This window comes from Pteropus vampyrus, unplaced genomic scaffold, assembly GCF_000151845.1.
Source record: "Pteropus vampyrus isolate Shadow unplaced genomic scaffold, Pvam_2.0 Scaffold117, whole genome shotgun sequence".
Lineage (NCBI taxonomy): Eukaryota > Metazoa > Chordata > Mammalia > Chiroptera > Pteropodidae > Pteropus > Pteropus vampyrus.
In genome coordinates, this window is record NW_011888898.1 from 301,314 (window position 1) to 307,565 (window position 6,252).

Sequence of the window (6,252 nt, forward strand, 5' to 3'; positions counted from 1 at the left end):
CAAGAGGCTAAGTGACCTACCCAAGCTTCCACAATTTGTAAGGGACACAGCTGGGATCTGGGCCTACGCCGTCTGGTTTCAGAGCTCACACTCTTCACCCACCATGCTAAGAGGGAGACATGCTGAGTCTTTCTTGACAGGAAATTTACAAAGTAAAAAGGGCAGCGGCTTTGAATAAGAAGACAAATCAATCGTTTCAAACCATGGGCTGGGCCATGATTGAAAAGAACAGGAAATAACGCTTAAGAATAATAGAGAAGACCTGGCCTCGTTTGAGACAAGTGGCCAGAGACGCCTTCTCTAGTTAGGTGAGACTGTCTCAAGGATAAATATGATCAGACAAAAATATGGCTGGGAGAGAGAAAAATGGCCTGCACAGAAAGAACAGGGAGAATGGTCTCGAAGAGATGCAGCTCAGTGTGTTTTAGGGACTGAAAAATGGCCATTGCTTCAGTGAAGCCGAAAGGGTACCTTACCCATTGCTTCAGGATAGTGGTTGGTCGACAGATTTTCTGTAAAGTGTCAAACGGTAAATATTTCAGGCTCTGTAGGCCATGTGGTCTCTGTCACAATTTACTCAAGTCTGACACTGTATGACAACAAAAGCAGCCATACACAATAAGTAAACAGAAGAGTATGTTAAAGGTCTAATAAAATGGCATGTATGGACACTGAAACGTAAATCTCAGTGTGACGGTTCCACAAAGAGCAAGTCTATGTGTGAAGACACACAGGCTGTTCACATTTAGTGCATTTCCAATGTATCAGGTAACTACGTACGTTTGATGCATCTTCATCTTGGGACAACGGTGAGTTCTCTGTTGAAATACAGCACAGGTCATACCAATAAAAGCAAGAAAGAATTTTGAACGAAAGTAATGACCAAGCAACTGGGTTATTTAATCATCGTATTAATCAGGATTCCCTAGAAAAAAAAGAACGAATAGGATGTTTATGTATGGAAAGAGATTTATTGTAAGGGAATTGGCTCGTGCAATTATGGATGCCGACGAGTTCCACGATCTACCATCTGTAAGCTGCAGGGAGACCCTGGGGTGTCATTCATTCAGTCTAAGTTCAAAGGTTTGAGAACCAGGAGCACAGAGGGCAGGAAAAGGTCGGTGTTCTAGCTCGGTCAGGCAGGAAGGGCCAGGTTCTACCTTCCTCTGCCTTTTTGTTCTATTTAGGCCCTCGACAGACGGGACAGAGCCCGCTCACACCAGGGATCAGAGTCCGCTGATTCCAATGTGAATCTCATTGGGAAACGTCCTCACAGACACAGCCAGAAATAACATCTAACCAATTTCTGGTCAACCGTGATTTAGTCAAGTGGACACATAAAATTAACCATTACGATTAATCTAATCTGATCAATGAGGAGGAGTAAATAATATGACTGCCCAGGAAAGAGAAGTAATGTTCCTGCTCAAGTGTTGGCATTGGTAAAAATTACATAAAACGCACGCTTCATCTTTACAAAGAGGAGAGCGACACCCACATGGCTGATGGGTGTCATCGTTCACAGCATATTTACGGTTCATCGCCGTCCAAGAAAACTTGAATTGCCTGAAATCTTAGAGGTCCTGTATGAAAAAAATTTGACAGATGTTTTCCCAAATTTGACACAATACTAAAAATTTACACCTCCAATGAGTAGTAGAGTCAAAAGAAACTTTTCTAAATTGACAGTAATAAACTTATTTATCCATCCTCGTGGCAGAGAGACTGAATTCTCTTTCTAGGAGACTCTCTAGAGAAAATGGTAATCCAAAATCATTGTCATATTAACAGGCCATCATAAAGTACGTGGCCAAAATATATAGTAAAAGTGTATTATAGGTAAAGTCAGGTAGTTAGTTAATTTTATAAAAAAGATGTTATTTGGGGGGATTTTTTGATGTTTGTGATATTTTTCAGCTTTTAAAATTGTATAACTCATAGTATTTTTTCTTTTATTCTATATAAATATTTACTTTCATAATTTATCTTGTATTATTTTTCTTAAGGAAAGCCCCCAAATTGTAAAACCTTCAAGGCCTAATAACCTGGAAGCAGTTCTGATTAGGTACCCACTATGCGAGCCAAGCACATCTGGATGCTAGAAACGTAACATCGAACAGAAAAGAACAGTAGTGGTTTTAAAACATATCCACAAATTCTTTGACACTACCCCCTTCCAAAGGCAGAGGCTATTATTTCCTCTCCCTCTGAGTGTAGGCTAGACCTAGTGACTTGTTTCTAAAGAGTAGAATGTTACGCAAATGACAGCGGGTGACATCCAAGAGTAGTCATAGAACAAATTGCCCCCTCCTTCCTAGTCTTTCGCTCTGGAAGCCAGCTGCCAATTCCTGAGAACATTCAAGCAGCATTCTGGAAAGATCCACATGGTGAGGAACTGAGGCCTCCAGCCAAGAAGCCATGTGAGTGCACCATCTTGGAAGCAGAGCCTCGAGTCAAGCCTCGAAGGGGTCGGCAGCCTCCGTCATCATCTCGACTCTACCGTGACTACTTAGGAGAGTGTGACACGGAGCCAGAACCATCCATTCAAACTGCAGTCAGTGATTTCTGACCCCGGAAACTGTCGTGAGATAAGGTATGTTTATTTTAAGCTGCTAAGCTTTGGGGTAATTTGTACCCAGCAAGAGATAAATGACAGACCAACAAAAGTCCTGTCTTTGTGACTCTTACTTTCTGATATTTGTTTCACAGGAATTTAATAAAGGATTTTTTTGAGAAACTGATAAATGAGTGAATGAAAGAAGTGTATCAATTATTATTATCCATTCATTCATTTATCAAATACTTATAAAATAGATGTCATGAACATTTAAACTTTTACTCTGTGAAAGACACTGTTAAGAGAACAAGACAAGCCACAAACCAGAGGAAATATTTGCAAACATATCTGACAAAGGATTTGTACACAGGACATGATTTTTTTGAAACTTTTAAAATTCAGTAAGAAAACGAGCCACCCAATATTTTTAAATGAGCGAAAAAATTGAACAGATACAAATAAGAAAATATACATTGATGACAAATAAGCAAATGAGACGTTCAAAATCTTTAGCCAACACAGTAAAATACCACTACAAACCTATTAGAGTGGCTACGGTTTTTAAAAAACGGACATATCGAATGCTAGCTTTCATAGAGTTCTTGTGAGAATCAAATAAAATAATGTGTGTGTGATACTGGGTGCATAATTTGTCCACAGTATGTGTATGATCAGAAATTTCAGAAGAAAATTAAGACCCGGTGCTTTGGATGAAGTCCTAGAAAAAAGAGAGAGGGACTAAAATTTTAATAAAATAGCAACATATAGGAGTTCGCCTCAAAAGAACTGATTTCTTTTCCTAAAAATTTCAACCATTACCGAGTCATCTGCCTTTTTACAGGACCAGGAGGACGGTGTAAAATGATATCACATTTACACAGACTCTCACATGACTAGCCCCCGTCATATGTGTGGCTCAGAGGAGTCAGTAGCTTGCCCAAGGCCTCACGGCGAGTGAATGGCAGAGCCAGCAGTCAGTCCCAAGATATCTGTCTCTTCCTACAAAATACAGCTTTCCAAACTTGGAAGAAGAAGAAGCCAAGAGGGTGATTGATGTTGCTACCTCAGGGGAAATGTCCTAGTTTGACCTGCTTACGGCACATATAACCCCCACCACCACCACCACGGCCCACACTCTGAGGTCCCTCCAATTTTGCAGTCTTATATCAGGTGCCTGCCCTCTCCCACCCCATTATATTAGTGTTAGCCAACATGTTTTTCATTTGCCTCCCTAAGGAACATTTTCAGACATTTTTTTTTTCTAATTACCCGCCCCCACCATGACATGTTCTTACCATGAATATACTATAATTCTGTTTATGTGCTACACACATATGTGTGCCTTGTCTATAAAAAGACTAAGATTTTTTTTTTCAGCCCTTCTCCCCTCCAAGAAGCACTTTGACGCCCTTGAGGGCAGTTCTGTGCCCCTTGGGAACAGGGTCAAGGGGCGTGGCGAACGCAGCCGCGTGGCGTGAACGTGAACCGGGCTCAGTCGGTGCCCGACGGGGCGGTGTGAGGGGGCCACTCGCCCTGACTCATCTCGCCCCGATCGCCTCGTTCCCAGGCTCCGTCCAGAATCGGGAAGCTGCGGAAGGCCACCGGCCCCTTCTTGAAATGGAACACTCTCTCCAACTTCCACTTTGCTCTTCCCCAATCTCTCGCCATCTCTGTCCGCTTGCAGGCCCAATGCAGAAGTGATTCTAGGAAAGCAAACGCCACGGGATGCTGCCGGCCTGTCTTCCAGGACGCAAGATTCCTCCCAGTCGCCCCGAATTCTACTTCCCCAGTTTCTTCAACTTGTTCTAAATTGTCTCTGTAATGTCGTCACGGTCTTTCTCAGCCTGTTTCCAGGGTAGCATTTAGACTTCGAAAATGTACTAAACCAGCCTTTTTCTAGAAATTAATTACAGCTGGCCTTCATTGAGAACCGAGCTGGATTCTTTTCGAGCATTATCCATATTTCATTTGGGCAACAGCTGTCACGTGACAAGTGAGAAAATGGAGGCTCAAAGAACTTAGTGAATTCACCCCAGGTTACACCAGGATAAATGGGGGGCCGGCCCGGGCTGCCGATCTGGGACAGACTGGCTCCAAGAGTATGTTGGAAACCACAGTCAGAAGCCACCACTTAATTTTAGTGTCTCTCATCTCTCAGAGTGGGAGGAAACAGAAGTTGGAGATTTTCAAAGGGGGCAGGGCTATCTTTGTGTTTTCTATAAGGTTATTCTCTCAGCCACAAAAGGTGCTGAGTAGTATATAGACTTTTATTTTTAATAGACTTATTTTTAGTGCTGCGTCTGATAACCGATTACGATTTACTGCCCTGCCATTTCCTTTCCTGCTTTTCATGATTCTACCACTCAATGATGATATTTTAAAATGGTTCCTTCAAGGGGAAAACTTCCCAGTGAAGTCAAGACTCCAAGGAGGAAAACTTGTATATTTGGCCAGAGGGGCCCAGAATCTTTGGAGAGACTTGGATAAAGACTAGTGTCTTTCTCCATCGCCCAGATTTTCATTCCACATAACGTTCCTCAGCTCGGTTTGCCTTGTGTTAACCTTGAATAGCTTCCTGTGTTCTTGCAGAGTCAAGTGAGCATTCTTTCAGTTTCTTTTCATAGTTAAGGAAAGAGAAAACTTGGCTTCTTTGATGATCTAGAATGGTTTTTTTTTTTTTTTCTATTATGTATAAAATAACTGGGAATATGCCTCCTCCTGCACTTTATACGAATGGCCTCGAATTCCCAACACAGCATCTGGTAAATGTCCCAACATCCAGTTTCTGGATAAGAAAAGGAAGCTCAGGGAAGTGAAGTCCCCAGCCTGGCCACACTGGATATTGTGACTGGATATCGCGAGAAGCAGGATTCAAGCTTGCCTTTCGCTTTTCAGTAAAACCATTTTCTCACATGTGGCCAACACATCGGTCAAAATGTTCCCTTTTGAGCATCTTTTAGACTTCCAGCAGAAGTCTAAAATTTCCATTTCTAACTCAATAAATGCAAAAAAAAAAAAAATTCCTTTACTTGACGTTTCCGGTTGATTACTTTTTTGGTTCTTAAAACTGGCAGGCAGACTTCCAGTTTCTAGCCTTGCATGTAAGGCGCTTAGAAGCCTCCACTTGATCCTAGCAACAAGGAAAAAAGCTGAACAAACTGGAAAAATTAACAACCCTTCTTAGATCTGTGAGAGATGTGACATCCGGGGCAAATCTCTGGCCCCCAAATTGGAGAGACAGACAGGTAAATAGAGAGCATCACAAATTTCCAGAACATCAACCTCTGTGGGAACTGGTGCCGGGGCAGAAAAGCCTGACCTGAAATTGATGAATCGGTTGAGGGTCAGTGTGGACAGATCTGAGAGTCAAAAACTCCAGAGGGTCCCAGGCGTACGGGGTCCCCACACTTCTGTGAGTTTTACCTCCAGGAGCCTGACCAGGTCCTCACAGCATCAGAGAAAAGTCCCCTGTGCTGCCAGCAGGGGGCAGAGAAAAGGCACCATTTCAGAATAGGCCAGAGCACTCTCTTTTTCCTAAAAAGGCCTGCCCTTAGGGAAAACCAGAGCCTAACTTGCTGGATTATCGGAGCCCAACTGACCTGGAGAGGGGAAATGCCTAACTCCAGCTCCCTAGAGCCATCCTGCCCCACCTGAGGGAGTAAGGACATGAACCGAGAAACCCCTGTGATGTTCAC

The 6,252-nt window shown here is 42.8% G+C and overlaps 1 long non-coding RNA gene across 1 annotated transcript in view; it reads left to right on the forward strand.

The window, feature by feature from the left end:
* LOC111743635 overlaps positions 1-2,717 on the forward strand; it is a 6,337-nt gene extending 3,620 nt beyond the window's left edge. Inside the window, exon 4 of the long non-coding RNA XR_002781807.1 lies at positions 2,007-2,717. This is a non-coding gene — a long non-coding RNA (uncharacterized LOC111743635). The remainder of the gene's footprint in view (positions 1-2,006) is intronic.
* The last annotated feature ends 3,535 nt before the right edge of the window (positions 2,718-6,252 follow it).